The sequence below is a fragment of the Nomascus leucogenys genome, chromosome 21 (assembly GCF_006542625.1).
Source record: "Nomascus leucogenys isolate Asia chromosome 21, Asia_NLE_v1, whole genome shotgun sequence".
Lineage (NCBI taxonomy): Eukaryota > Metazoa > Chordata > Mammalia > Primates > Hylobatidae > Nomascus > Nomascus leucogenys.
Genome location: NC_044401.1, coordinates 31,232,316 through 31,248,118, shown reverse-complemented (window position 1 = coordinate 31,248,118; position 15,803 = coordinate 31,232,316).

Here is a 15,803-nt window from a genome sequence, read left to right as displayed (position 1 = left end):
CCTGGCACTCCCAATACCCTGTTTCCTATTCTTCATTCATAGCTGTTGTCACTATATGCTTTTTTACCCACATCGGTCTAATATAGTTTAAGTTCCATAAGGGGAGTTTTCTGTTTTATTCTTTGGAGAGGAATCTGTTTTGGAAGGGAGTTTTCTCTTTTATTCTTGGAGGGGAATCTGTATTATTTACTTATGTATACCAAATGCCTAAGGCACATAATAGTCACCCAATAAATGTTTGTTGGATGAATGAATACATGAATAATGATCCCTGCCCCCTTTACTCTATGTTCTTTCTGATATTCTGAAATCAAGTGAAAAGTTTTACAACTGTCTTCATAAAGAAATCTTCACATGGATTCGTTTTTTCTCTCACTATTTAGGAAGCATCTAGATACAGTGATGTCACCTATGTTTTTTTCCATACTGAAAATAAGAATGACAATTAAAGTTTCTGCATTAACCTTCTGTGAGCCAGGGTCTTGTGAGTATGTCTTGACATTTTGGGGGGTTGAAAATGGCTAAATGTGGTTTATATAAAGGGAATTTAAGGAGAATACACTGATGGTACGAACATTACAGAAAACAAATGTGACTGCACTATTCCACAGTTACAGATTGAACCTAACCATAGTCCATTGCTCACATAAGTGTATGTGAAAATTTCAGGAAGAATTCTGCCTGAAGTATTGAAAGAATTCTGCAAAATATTAAAAGAATCTTATAAAAACTTGTGTAGACAGTGTGGGATGGACCTGTACCTCTTCATCACAAATACGTAAACTCCAAGCTTCTATTTATCTAAATACAGTAATTATTTTCCATATGAATTGTAGAATTTTAGTGTGATATTATTTGATACAATGTCGGGCCTGTATTCCCTGTGATCGCCAAAAGATATGGATTACTTCTCTGCATCCTATTGATCACTGACTGCTAATAAATCATTTGAGATTTTACGGCCACGTAGAATCACTTAATTCAGGGTGCTGTTAATCAATATGAATATGATTAAATATTTTCTCTGATATGGGTCCATTAATAGTTTCTTCAAGATTGTTTTCATTCCATAAAAGTGACAGAATTTTATTTCTTATTTTACAACTATAGGAGACATCCGTTACTTATTGGTCACCCAGCTTTAGAAGCATTTCTTAGGATTGAGAAATTCACTCCCCACAGTAGAACTTCAAAGTGTCAACAGTGACATTCCCAGATGCTCTTGCAATAAAGATTCAGGCACATCATCTAGATTTTTGCCAGTCAGAGCCCTTCATCCCAGACCTTGAAATTAAACCAATAACCAGGAGACTCAGAGTCAACAATGGAATTCTTCTTGATGCTGAGGAGCAGAGGCAGCAAAGACAGCAGTTGCATCTAGTTTTCAAAGGTAGTCGTAGTATCAGGCTTAGCCCTGGAGTCAAGTTGGCGGGGTGGGCAATGTGAGTGGCAGTATTCAGAGACAGTGGTGGTGACTGTGGTGTCATTACCAATCTCTCAATGGTGTTCGGTGAATAGCCTTCAAGCTTTGTTCTCTGGCCTGTCCCACGATTTCTAGAGCTACTCCATGCCTTCTCAATAATTTTTCTTAAGCTTCTGTTTCTTTTTCTTAAAAACTTAGTTTCTAATAAATATTAGATTAAATATTAGATTCTAATAAATATTTACTAGAACGTAATCATTAACATAAAACAGTGATAAATTCATATTTCTATGTACTAAAATATTTGTAACCTATATTTATGTCACATCCAACATTTTAAATCACTTTTAATTTTATTATTTATTTAATATTTAAACATAACCTAGTAAAATTAAATGAGCAAAGCAATGTACAAATGATATAATGTGTAATTATCAGTCTTATTGTTGTCACCAGTATAATCATGGAGCAAGTTACAGTCTTTATAAAAGTTTCATAAACAAAAAAATTCTATTAGGTAATCTGAATTTAATTTCTCTAAGTGTGATCACCCCATTAGTGTACACAACTAGATTCTATTGTCTCCAAATATTAAGCCTTTAAAATAGTGGAGAGAATACTAACTGGGACTCAGGAAATTCTTTTTAAAATATTTTCATACTTCATTCCATAAACCAAACATTCCTTCTGAAGAAAGGTCTTAGAGAAGTGCAATTGGATTATTTGTAACTCAAAGGATGAATGCCTGAGGGGATGAATACCCCATTTCCCCATGATGTGCTCATTTCACATTGCATGCCTATATCAAGACATCTCACATACCATATATATATATATATATAGATATATAGATATACAGATATATAGATATACACACACACCTGCTTTGTACTCACAAAAATTAAAAATAAAAAAATTTTATCTATAAATTTCCCATAAAATTGACATCAACAAAGTGGGCTTGATACACATTATTAAAGTATTTTCCATTTAAAGTAACAATATGTGAAGCAATATTGTAAAATATTAAAATTTATTATTCTACTGAGTTTGTTATATAAAAGTCTTCTGTATTGATCTACAAACTTTTTGAAAAATATTTTCTATTTTAAAATTAAAACACTTTAAAATAAATTAATTCAATAGGATGAATCATTTTCTTCCATGGCAATGTCAGTTGTGCAGTAAAAGTCAGTCCACAGGACTAAGTGACTAAGTGTGACATATTTTTGGAGTAGTTCCTTTTGAATTTTCCACATCTTAAAACTCAAACCATCTTTTACAACCATGTCAGAAAGCTACCATATAATAGACATGAGTTACAGATTAAAATGTATTTGTGACTATAGATAGAAACATAGATATAGGTATGTTATATATCTATACACATTTGGGTAACTTTCACTGAAATTAAGTTTATTATTACTATCAGTGCCTATGAAAAATACATAAAGGGTAATAAATAAATAATCTCTGAGAATTGTTCTGGGGATACTTTGTGGTCAGATCTTTATGTGATTTACTTTGTGGCTATAAATTGCTTTCTCAAATTGCCATTTGTTTTATTTTTAGTCTTAACATCTAACTGCTAAACTATGGCAACTCCTTTTTCCCCCTGTAGTCGAATAGAAGAAAAGTTGATATCAAAACGTAGGTGCTGCTGAACTTTTTTTGACTAAAATTTTTCCTGTTTCAGGTTTCACTTTTAGTGTTAATCTATTTTTCAAAAGCAGATGCTGATAATTCACCCACATTGTGCTATGACTTTATGTTATGGAGACAGCCTAATTAGGGATAAAATTAAATCTAATATAATTTTACTTGAATAAGCTCAAATAAAATTGACCTCTGAACAAAGGAATGAAGCTATAAATTAAACTATTGAATTTCACCATATTATTAACAAAAATGACACTTGATTGGTGGGGTAATACATTTTTCTGATATAAATGAAGACTAAAGATGTGATTTATTCAATGAGATAGTTCTCTTTCTAAAAAACAATTGTGTGTTCAAAGTTCATTCAAAAATGCTAAAAAAACACGATTCTAGTAAGGATTGGGGCATTCATCTTATTTAGTACTATGACAATCTATCACCCTAGCAGGCTTCTTATAGTTTGTTATGAGGCATGGGCTTCTGCCCCAGATCTCTTCTATTACAAAGCACTCTATGTGATTCTCTTTAGTTAAGAGTTGTGTGGCTAGGGTGAGAACCAAAGTGCCTGCTTGGGAGTACCATCCCAGCAGTTTTCCATGAAGTAACTATAGATATTATATGTATATGATATATTAGAAATGTACTTTTCATGAGTATATTAAGTCCTCCAGTAGATAAGTAACATAAATAATCTGCTAGTTCTTATCAAAGACTGTTAACCCCAAATACCAATTCAGGAACTTTAAAATAAACTTTGAAAGATTTTCACTGGAACAAATCATACTGTTAGTCTTTAGAAAGCTGATACCTTTTGTACGGCATTAGCTTTCACACTCTTTAAACATTTATGGTTCTATAAGAATAGTTTATTATTGGTTTTTGATCTATAATATATATGTGACTTAGAGAGGCATCTTGTAATTATTCTTTCACAGAATTAACAATTACAGGCTTTAGTTTTTCCTCGATAAAGAATGACATAAACATATTTCTTTACACACAAAATTAGACTGAAAAATAATCAAGCATTTAAGCTTAGTCAAACAGATTTATTTTAAGAATTAAATAATTGACTAGTTATAATCCTGAATTCAATTGTTCATTTTTAAAGGCCAGTAGTAATTTCATTAAGTGAAATCAATGTTGAAAGCATTTACTTCTGTATTTTCTATTTTTTATGAAATAAAAATAAAGAAAAACTATGATCAACTTACCTTGTTTTATGCTTTTCATTGTTTTATTTTTGTGAATATTACATACATTTGTTTTATTTTTAATTTTTTTCAGCTTTATGAATTTATAATTGACAAACAAAAATTATATTTATGGTATAAAATGTAATGTTTTGATATATGGACACATTGTGAAATGATTAAACTAATAAACATATTTCTTATCATACATGTATATTACTATTATATGGTGAGAACATTTAAAATCTAATCTCTTAGTACTTCTCAACTATACAATACATTACTATCAACTATAGTCACCAAGCTGTCCCATACATCTCCAGAGTTTATTCATTGTGTTTAACTGAAACTTTGTCTCTTTGACCAACATATTTCCATTACCCACCCACCCCACCCTCCTCCTAGCCTTTGTCAACCACCATTCTATTCTCTGCTTCATGAGTCTGACATTTTTAGATTTCACATATGAGTGAGATCATGTACTATTTGTCTTTCTGTGCCTGGCTTATTTCACTTAGCCTAATGTCCTTCAGGTTTTTTCATGTTGCCTCAAATGACAGAATTTTTTTTTCAGGTTGAGTAATATGTCATTGCATATGTATATACATAGACACAGACACACACACACACATTTTCTCTACCCATTCATCTATTAATAAACACTTAGATTTATCCCATATAGTTACCATGAATAATGCTGCAGATGTCTCTGACATATTAATTTTATTGCCTTTAGATATACATTTTAAAAGTATGATTGCAGAATGATACAATAGATCTATTTTAATTTTTTTGAAGATGTTCTGTTTTCTATAATGGCTGTACTAATTAACATTCCTACCAATAATAGACAAACTTCCACTTCTTTCTACACCTTTGCCAACAACTGTAATCTTTCCTGGTTTTGATAATAGTTGTTCTAACAAGTGTGAGGTGATATCTCATTATAGTTTTAATTTCTATTTCCCTGATGATTTGTGATGTTGAGCATTTTTCTGTATACCTATTGGTCGTTTGTACATCTTCTTTTGAAGACCTGTCTATTCAACTTCTTAGCCTATTTTTAAATCAGTTGTTTACTTGGTATTGTGCTTCTTGAGTTCCCTATATAAGTAGCATATTAGCCTATTATAAGATATATGATTTGCAGATGCCGTTTATTTGTGATTTTGTTGCTTGTGCTTTTAAGCTCCTATCCAAAACAGTTTTGTCAAGACTAATATCAAGCAGTTCTTCTTCTATGTTTTCTTTTCTAGGAGTTTTATAGTTTCAGGTTTCCCTGTTTGCAGTTGACATTATCTTATATATAGAAAATTTGAAAGATTCCACCGAAAAAAAAAATTATTAGAACTTATAAACAAATTGAGTAGAGTTGTGGGATACAAAATCAACATACAAAGTAAACAGAAGCCTTTTTATACACTAACACTAAACTATCCAAAAAATAAATCAAGAAACCAATCTCATTTACAATGCCATAAAAAATAGGAGTAAATCAATGAAGTGAAAAATCTGTACACTAAAAACTATAAAACATTGAGGAAAGAAATTAAAGAAGACACAAATAAATGGAAAGATGGTTTGTGTCACAGATTAGAAGAGTTCATATTGTTAAAACAGAGTTAGGGTAGAGCAAGAAGGCCAAATAGAAGCCTCCACCAATCATCTCACCTACAAGAATACCAAATTTAACTATTATCTACACAAAAAATCAACTTCATAAGAACCAAAATGTAAGTACAAGCTTAGCCACAGTGGGGTAGAACACGAAGCAGGCTCTCGTGATCCCCGATTCCAGGTCTTGACTCTTAGGCAGTGTTTCTGGACCTGCCCAGGGCCAGAGGGAAGCCCACTGCCCTGAAGAGTGAGTCCTAGTCCTGGCAGCATTCACCAAAAGCTGACCGAGGAGCTCTTGAACCTTAAGTGAACATTGCCAGTAGCCTGGCAGTACTCCCCATGGGCCTGCAGTGCAGGTGGCTATGGGGAGAGGCTCCTCCACCTATAGAAAGAGGAGGAAAAATGTGTAATACTTTGCCTTGTTGTTTAAGTTTAAACTTAGCTGCAGTAGAATACAGCACCAGGCAGATTTCTAAGGTTTTTCACTCCAGGCCCTGGCTCCTGGACAGCATGCCTAGGGTATGGGGGAACACGCCATCATGAAAGGAAGAAAATAAGCCTGGCTGGCTTTGCAACCTGCTGATTGTAGAGCCCTAAGGCCTTGAGCAAATATAGGCAGTATCCAGGTACTGGTTACAGCGGACCTTAAGTGAGACCCAGTGTTGTGCTGGCTTCACGGCTGAACTAGCATAGTCCCATTGGTGGTGGCCACAGGCGTGCTTGTGTCACCCCACCCCCCAGCTCCAGGTAGCTCAGAATAGAGAGAAAGAGAGACTACATTTGTTGGGGAGAATGTAAGGGAAGAAGACAGTAGCTTCTGCCTGTAAACCATAGAATTCTATCAGATTTTACCCAAGAACCAAGGTGGTACCTCAACAAATCTGCAAGAACCATAGTGTAATTGGGCTTGGGGTGCCCCTTAATGCATGTGAAGTTCAGATCACAGCAATCAAGTTCCTTCAAATACCTGTAAAGTCTTCCTAAGAAGAAAAGATACAAACAAGCCCAGACTGTGAAGACTACAATAAATACCTACTTCTTCAATGCCCAGACACTGACCAACATCCACAAGCATCAAGATTATCCAGGAAAACATTATCTCACCAAATGAACTAAATAAGACACCAGGGACCAATCCTGGAGAAACAGATATGTGACCTTTTAGGCAAAGAATTTAAAATAGCTGTGTTGAAGAAACTCAACTAAATTCAAGATAACACAAAGAAGAAATTCAGAATTCCATTAGGTAAATTTAATAAAGAGATGGAGATAGTTTTTAAAAATCAAGCTGAATTTCTGGAGCTGAAAAATGTAATTTGCATACTGAAGAATGCATCAGAAACCTTCAAAAGAAGAATTGATCAAGCAGAAGAATGAATTAGTGAGTTTGAAGAAAGGCTATTCACACAGTCAGAGGAAAGAAAAGAAAAATGAATAAAAAACAATTAAGCATGCCAATGGGATATAGAAAATAACCTTTAAGAGTTACGGGCCTTAAAGAGGAGGTATAGAAAGAGATATGGGTAGAAAGTTTATTCAAAAAGATAGTAACAGAGAACTTCTAAACCTAGAAGTTCCATACCTAGAGGAAGATATCAATATCCAAATACAAGAAGGTTATAGAAAACCAAGCAGAATTAACCCAAAGTAGACTACACCAAGGCATTGAATAATCAAACTCTCAAAGGTCAAGGATAAAGGAAGGATTCTAAAAGCAGCAAGAGAAAAGAAACAAATAACTTACCATGGCACTCCAATACATTTGACAGCAGACTTTTCAGTGGAAACCTCACAGGCCATAAGAGAGTGGCATGACATATTTAAAATGCTAAAGGAAAAAACTTTTACTCTAGAACAGTGCACCCAGAGAAAATGCCCTTCAAACATGAAGAATAAATAAAGACGTACCCAGACTAACAAAAGCTAACAAAAGCTGAGGGATTTCCTCAACACCACACCTGTCCTACAAGAAATGCTAAGGGGAGTACTTCAATCAGAAACAAAAAGGACTTGAATTAGCAAAAAGAAATTATTTGAAGGTACAAAACTTAATGGTAATAGTAAGGACACAGATATAGAATATTGTAACACTGTAATTACAGTGTATAAACTACCCTTATGTAGAAAGACTAAAAGATAAGCCAATCAAAAATAATAGTTACAACAATGTTTCAAAGACATAGAGAAAACAATAGGATAAAAATGCAAACAATAAAATGCTTAAAAGCAGGGGAACAAAATTAAAGTGTAGAGATTTTATTAGCTTCCTTTTTGATTGTTTGTTTGTTCATGCAATCAGTGTTGTCATCAGTTTAAAATAATGGGTTATTTGATAGTATTTGCAAGCCTCATGGTAACTCCAAATCAAAAAAACATACAATGGATACACAAAAAACAAAAAGCATGAAATTAAATTCTACTACTAGAGAAAATCACCTTCACTAAAAGGAAGACAGGAAGAAAGGAAAGAAGGAAAACAAGAGAAGAACACCATCAGAAAACAACAAAATGGCAGAAGTAAGTTCTTACTTATTACTAATAACATTGAATGCAAACATTCTAAACACTCCAATAAAAGACAGAGAGGCTGAATGAATTTAAAAAACAAAGTGTAACAATCTGTTGCTTACAAAAAGACATTTCACCCATAAAAACACACATAGACTGAAAATAACAGGATGGAAAAAGATATTCCATGAAACTGAAAACTAAATGCAAGCGGGAGCTATACTTATATGAAACAAAATAGATTTCAAGACAAAAAACTGTTACAAGAGACAAAGTAGGTCGTTAAATAATGATAAAGGGGTCAAGATGATATAAAATTGTAAATATATATGAAGTCAACACTGGAGCACATTCTTCTGCTCAACACATATATCCTTCTCAAGAATAGATCATATATTAGATCACAAAACAAGTCTTAAAACATTCAAAATAAAGTTGAAATCATATCAAGTATCTTCTCTGACCACAATGAAATGAAACTAGAAATTAACAACAAAAAGGATATATTCTTATGTGACTAGTATGTAAATGAAGAAATGAAGAAGAAAAGCGAAAACTTTATCGATATAGATGATATTGGAGACACAACATACCAAAACCTGTGGGATACAGCTAAAGCAGTACCAAGAGGGAAGTTTATAGCTGTAACAAACTACAACAAAAAAGTAGAAAAACTACAAATAGCAACTTAACTATGCATCTTAAAGAATTAGAAAACAAGAGCAAACCAAACTCAAAATCAGAAGAAAAAAATGATAAAAGTTAGAGCATAAATAAATGAAATTGAAATAAAGAAAGCAATACAAAAGATCAATGAAATGAAAAGTTGTTTTTTTTCAAAAGATGAACAAAATTGACAAAACTGTAGCCAGACTAAGAAAAAAACACAGAAGAGCCAAATAAATAAAATGAGAGATGAAAAAGGAGATATGCTTTTTCAGAGAAAAAAAAGTAGAAATACAGACAATACTGCAGAAATTCAAAGGATCATTAGTGGCTACTATGAGCAACTAAATGCCAACAAATTAGCAAAACTGGAGAAATAATAAATTCTTATACACATACAATCCACCAAGATTGAACCATGAAAAAATCCAAAATGTAAACAGCCCAATAACACATAACAAAATGGAAACCACATTAAAAAGTTTCCCAGCAAAGAAAAGCCCAGGACCTGATAGATTCACTGCTGAATTCCACCAATCATTTAACTAAGAGCGAATCCTAATTCTACTCAAAGTGTTCCGGAAAATAGAGAAGGATGAAATACTTACAAACTCATTCTACTAGGCCAGTATTATCCTGATCCCAAAACCAGACAAATGTACACCAAGAAAGAAAACTGTAAGCCAATATCTCAGATGAATATTGATACTAAAATCCTCAACAAAGTACTGGCAAACCAAATTCAGCAACACGTTAAAAAGATCATTCATAATGATCAATATAGTTTGGCTTTGTATTCCTACCTAAATCTCATCTAGAATTGTAATTCCCATAATCCCCATGTGTCAAGGGAGGAACCTGGTGGGAGGTAATTAGATCATGGGGGTGGTTTCCCCCATGCTGTTCTCATGATAGTGAGTGAGTTCTCATGACGTCTGATGGTTTTAAAACTGTTTGACAGTTGGTCCTTCATATGTTCTCTCTCACTTGCCACCATGTAAGACGTGCCTGGTTCCCCTTCTGCCGTGATTGTAAGTTTTCTGAGGCCTCCCGAGCCATGTGAAACAGTGAGTCAATTAAACCTCTTTTCTTTATAAATTACCCAGTCTTGGGTATTTATTTATAACAGTGTGAGAACAAACTAATACAAGACCAAGTGGGATTTACTACAGGAATGCAAGAATGATTCAACATATGCAAATCAACCAATATGATACATCATATAAACAGAATGAAGGAAAAGACCATATCATTATTTTAATGGATGTGAGAAAAGCATTTGAAAAAATTCAATATATATTCATGATAAAAGCCCTCAAAAAACTACTCATAGAGGGAACTTATCTTAGCATAACAAAAACCATCTATGACAGACCCACAGCTAGTATCATACTGAATGGGGAAAAATGGAAAGCTTTCCCTAAGATTGGGAAGATGACGAGAACACTCACATTCACTACTATTATTTAACATAGTACCAGAAGTTCTAGCTCAAGCCATCAGACAAGAGAAAGAAATACAAAGCATCCAAATTGTAAAGCAGTAAATCAAATTATCTTTGGTTGCAGAAGATAGGATCTTATATTTGGAAAAACCTAAAGACCCCACCAAAAAACTGTTAGAACTGATGAATAAATTCAGTAAAATGGCAGGATACAAAATCAACATACAAAAATTATTAGCATTTCTGTAAGCCAACAGCAAGCCACCTGAAAAGAAAATCATAAAAAGCAATCTTATTTACAATAACTACAAATAAAATTAAATATCTAGGAATTAACTAAAGAAGTGAAAGATCTCTATAATGAAAACGATAAAACATTAATGCAAGAAATTGAAAAAAGCACAAAAGAATGAAAAGATATTCCCTGTTCATGAATTGGAAAAATCAATATTGTTAAAATGTCCATACAACAAAAGGTAATCTACAGATTCAATGTAATCCTTATTTAAATGCCAATGATATTCTTCATAGAAATAGAAATAACAATCCTAAAATTTATATGGAACCACAATGGACCCAGAATAACCAAAGCAATCCTGAGCCAAAAACATAAACAGAACAACAACAAAAACACCTGGAGGAATCACCTTACCTCACTTCAAATTCTAATACAGTGTTATAGTTACCAAAACAGCATGGTACTGGCGTATAGACATACAGACTCATGGAACAGAATAAAGAACCCAGAAACAAATTCAAACATTTACAGTAAACTCATTTTTGACAAAGATGCCAAGAATATACATTGGGGATAGTCTCTTCAATAAATGGTGCTGGGAAAACTGAATATCCACATGCAAAAGAATAAAACTGGACCTCTATCTCACGCCACATAAAAAATCAAGTTAAAATGGATTAAATCTAAGACATCAAACTCTGAAACTACTACATGAAAACATTGGGAAAACTCTCAAGTACATTGGTCTGGGCAAAGATTTCGTGGGTAATACCCCACAAGCAGAGGTGATCAAAGCAAAAATGGATGAATGGGATCACATCAAGTTAAAAAGCCTCTGCACAGCAAAGGAAACAATCAGTGAAGTGTGGAGACAACCCACATAATAGAAGAAAATATTTGAAAACTATCCATCTAACAAAGGACTAATAACCAGAATAGATAAGGAGCTCAACCAACTCTAAAGAAATAAAAATCTAATTATCTGCTTACAAAATGGACAAAAGATCTGACTAGACAAAAGAAGACATAGAAATAGCAAACACAGGCATATGAAAGGTACGGGACATCACTGAGCATCAGAGAAATATGAGTCAAAACCACGGTGAGATCTCATCTCAGTTGAAATGGCTTTTATCCAAAAGACAGGCAATTAACAAATGCTGGCTAGAACGTAGAGAGATGGGAACCCTCATACGTAGCTGGTACATTAGTACGACCACTATGGAGAACAGCGTGGAGGTTCCTCAAAAAAAAAAACAACCAAAAGTGACATTGTCATATGATCAAGCCATCTCACTGCTTGATATAGACCTAAAAGAAAGGAAATCAGTATATTGAAGAGATATCAGCACTCCCATGTTTATTGCAGCACTATTAAAAATAGACAAGATTTGGAAGCAAACTAAGTGTCCATCCTCAAATGAATGGGTAAAGAAAATGTGGTATACACACACATACACTATTCGGCTATAAAACAGGATGAGATTCTGTCATTTGCAAGAACTAGATGGAACTGGAGATCATTATGCTAAGTGAAATAAACCAGGCACAGAGAGAAACTTGGCAATGTTTTCACTTATTTGTGGGAGGTAAAAATTAAGACAAGTGAATTCATGGAGATATAGTTTAGAAAGATGGTTACCAGGGGCTAGGCAAGGTAGGGGTGGGGGGTAGGAAGAAAGTGGGGATGATTAATTGGTACAAAAACATAGAAAGAATGAGTAAGATCTAGAATTTGATAGCACAACAGAGTGACTATAGCCAATAATAATTTAATTATATATTTTAAAATAACTAAAAGTGTATGATTGGATTGTTTATAACACAGAGTAAATACTTGAGGTGATAGATATCCCATTTACCCTGAAGTGATTATTATACAGTTTATGACTGTATCAAAAGATCTCTTGTATCCCATAAAACATACACTTATAATGTGCTCACAAAAATTAAAAATTGAAAAACAAGACATATAGATATATATATAATTGAAATGTATGTACCACCCAAAGCAATCTAAAGGTTCAGTGCCATCCCTATCAAAATTCTGATAACATTTATCACAGGCATGGAAAAATCAATTCTAAGATATGTGTGGAACTGTCTTTTTTTTTTTTTTTTTTGTCACTAGGCTGGAGTGCAGTGGCATGATCTCACCTCACTGAAACCTCCACCTCCCGGGTTCAAGTGATTCTCCTGCCTCAGCCTCCTGAGTAGCTGAGACTACAGGCGCGCACCACCAAGCCCAGCTGATTTTTCTATTTTTAGTAGAGACAGTGGGGTTTCACCATGTTGGCCAGGATGGTCTCGATCTCCTGACATTGTGATCCACCCACCTTGGCCTCCCAAAGTGCTGAGATTACAGGCATGAGCCGCCATGCCCGGCCATGTGTGGAACTCTCTAAGACCCAGAGATAGACAATGTAATCTCAAGCAAAAAGAACAAAACTGGAGACATCACAGTGCCTAATCTCAAAATATACTACAAAGGTATGGTAATTAAAATGGCATGTAAAACGAACATATAAACCAATGGAATGGGTTAGAGAGCCTAGAAATAACTTCACGGATTTATGGTCAATTGACTTTTGAAAAAGTTGCCAGTGAGGAAATGACAATGAGGAAAGGACAATTTCTTCAATAAATGGTGTTTGGAAAACTGGATAGCCACCTGTAAAACAATGAAGTTGTGTCCTTATCTCACATCATATAGAAAAATCAGCACAGAGAATAAATATATTTTATTACACAATACTATTAGTTAATTTTTAGTAATATTATCAGTATGAAAAACTATTTCAACAATTTTATTTAAAATCCTGAAGATAATAAAAAATTTTATGTTTGAAAAAATAATAAAAGATAATATTTATTAACTTCAGCCAACTTAAGATACTCTTAACTCTTTACATACCCTTAACGAATACTTTGTTTTGATCAATTTAGTTAATTGTTAACATGAATCATTATTGAGCATAGGGTAAATAATGGTTAGTTAACTATGTTACATTTGATTTACATTTGAATATTTCCTTAAGAAAGGTTTCTGTATTTCAGTGTTGTTTCTGGCTTCCCAGTAGTCCATATATTCAGGGCAAACAACCAGTGTAAAGTGGTGATGTTTAACAGCCATGAATTAGGGCTTTTTGTTGGGATTTTAAAAGAATCTTTAATTTTTTTAATAATTTCTGATTAATGTGTTTTGTATTGTGATCATTAACATAAACACTGTTTCAAAATTCAGAAAGTAAGTTAACTGCATGGCTTTAGTTTCTTCAAAGGTAAAATGGCACAGTTAGATGAATGGGTCTTTAAGTTATCTTCCATATCTAGAACTTTCTAGATTAACAGTAGAATCATGTTAATCCTCTCTTCTTTTTACCCAACATTAAAGCTAATCCTACACATAATAAAATGTTGAATGTTGAATATTACACAATAAAGTGAATACATAAATAGGTAGATATATAATGTTAGGACAGCAAAAAATAATTTACATATAAAGTAAACTGGTTTGCTGTTTTCTAATTTGTATTCATTATTGACACATAAAATTTACATTTTGTTGTTATGACCACTTGAGATGATATAAAACTATCATAGAAAGCCATCATCGTCAAAATGATCAATGAATCAATTAATATTCCTTTGAAATATATATATATATTTATATTCCTGTTACTTGCCACTAAAAATAATGTTCAGTGTTCTTATTATGAAAATACAATTTATATACTTTGTAATTTTAGTTTCAGTATAGGAAACAAAATTGTCATTGAGCTGGCCAAATCCTTTCTTTGTGATGACTGTAATAAATAAAATGTATATATTTGCCATCTGTATTCAAATGTTTTGTATGCATTTGCTCGTTTAACAAGAATAATTTATGATAACAGTGCTGAAATATAAAAATAAAATAAATAATTTTCCAATATGTAGAGTGAATGACAAATTTAAATAGGAATTTTACCTTTGATATTTGGAAATGCATTTTGTTTTTCGTTTTTTACTTTTTTTTCTTGACTAATACAATTCCAATTGGCCAGAAAAAAATGTTTGAACAACAAAAGAATAATCTAGTCATATAATCTGGAACTGGATTGCTGAAAATTTTTTGTTGTTTTCTACACTGTTCTTTATTTTCTACTGTCAGTGCCATTCATGCTTTTTAAAAATTCCTCTGAGTATGCACACTGTTGATTGGCTCAATTCATGGGAATGACCCATATATGCATTGAAGGGCCAAATTTAGCCTGGAATAATAAAATCAGCTTGTACTAGGCTCATCACAAAGTTAGTAAGTGATTAGATGCATTTGTATTAGTGTTTGTTGAGCAACAAAGTTCAAAAATATCTTTTAGCCTAAGAGTATTTTCCAAAATGGTTAGGCATTTTGACTTATGACCCGACAATGATGCATTTATATTATATACAGTATGTTATGTAGAATAGGATTCGTTCACTGGGCTTCATACACCAGTTCCCTGGGTCAGTCTGAAAAGATTCTTGGGACAGATCCTGGAAATGCGGCCTGAGGGAGAATGTTAGTTATGCAGGGCATTCACAAATGTATGCAGTGCCACTCACTGACATCTACAAAGGGTCCATTTTATAAATTGTCAAAGAAGCCATTGTGGCGGAATGACACCAGAGAAGAGCTGTCAATTCTATTATTAAATTGACATTCCGCACATGCTGCTTTCAGATGGAGGCCCTTAATGAACTTATTCTCCCTCCTTTTTCCCCTGCATCATTTTATCTTCTTTCTTATCTACCCTTCAAATAGACATCAATTGGTGTTAAAGTGTTGGACAAGTGAGCCCTACAAGAAGCCATCCTTCTGGTTCATTGACAGCTATTTCAAACACCTGGGAGAGAGTCTTCACAATATGTCTGTGGCTTCAGGATGCTACAGTGATTCCTACAAAAACTATGACATCTCCTAGGGTATTGTCAATCAAGCATTTGAGGGCAAAAACAAGAACAAAAAAAGTGTGTTTTAAAGCAAGATGATAAAGAGTAGTGTAATCCTATTTGTGAAAAGGAAGAAGAGCG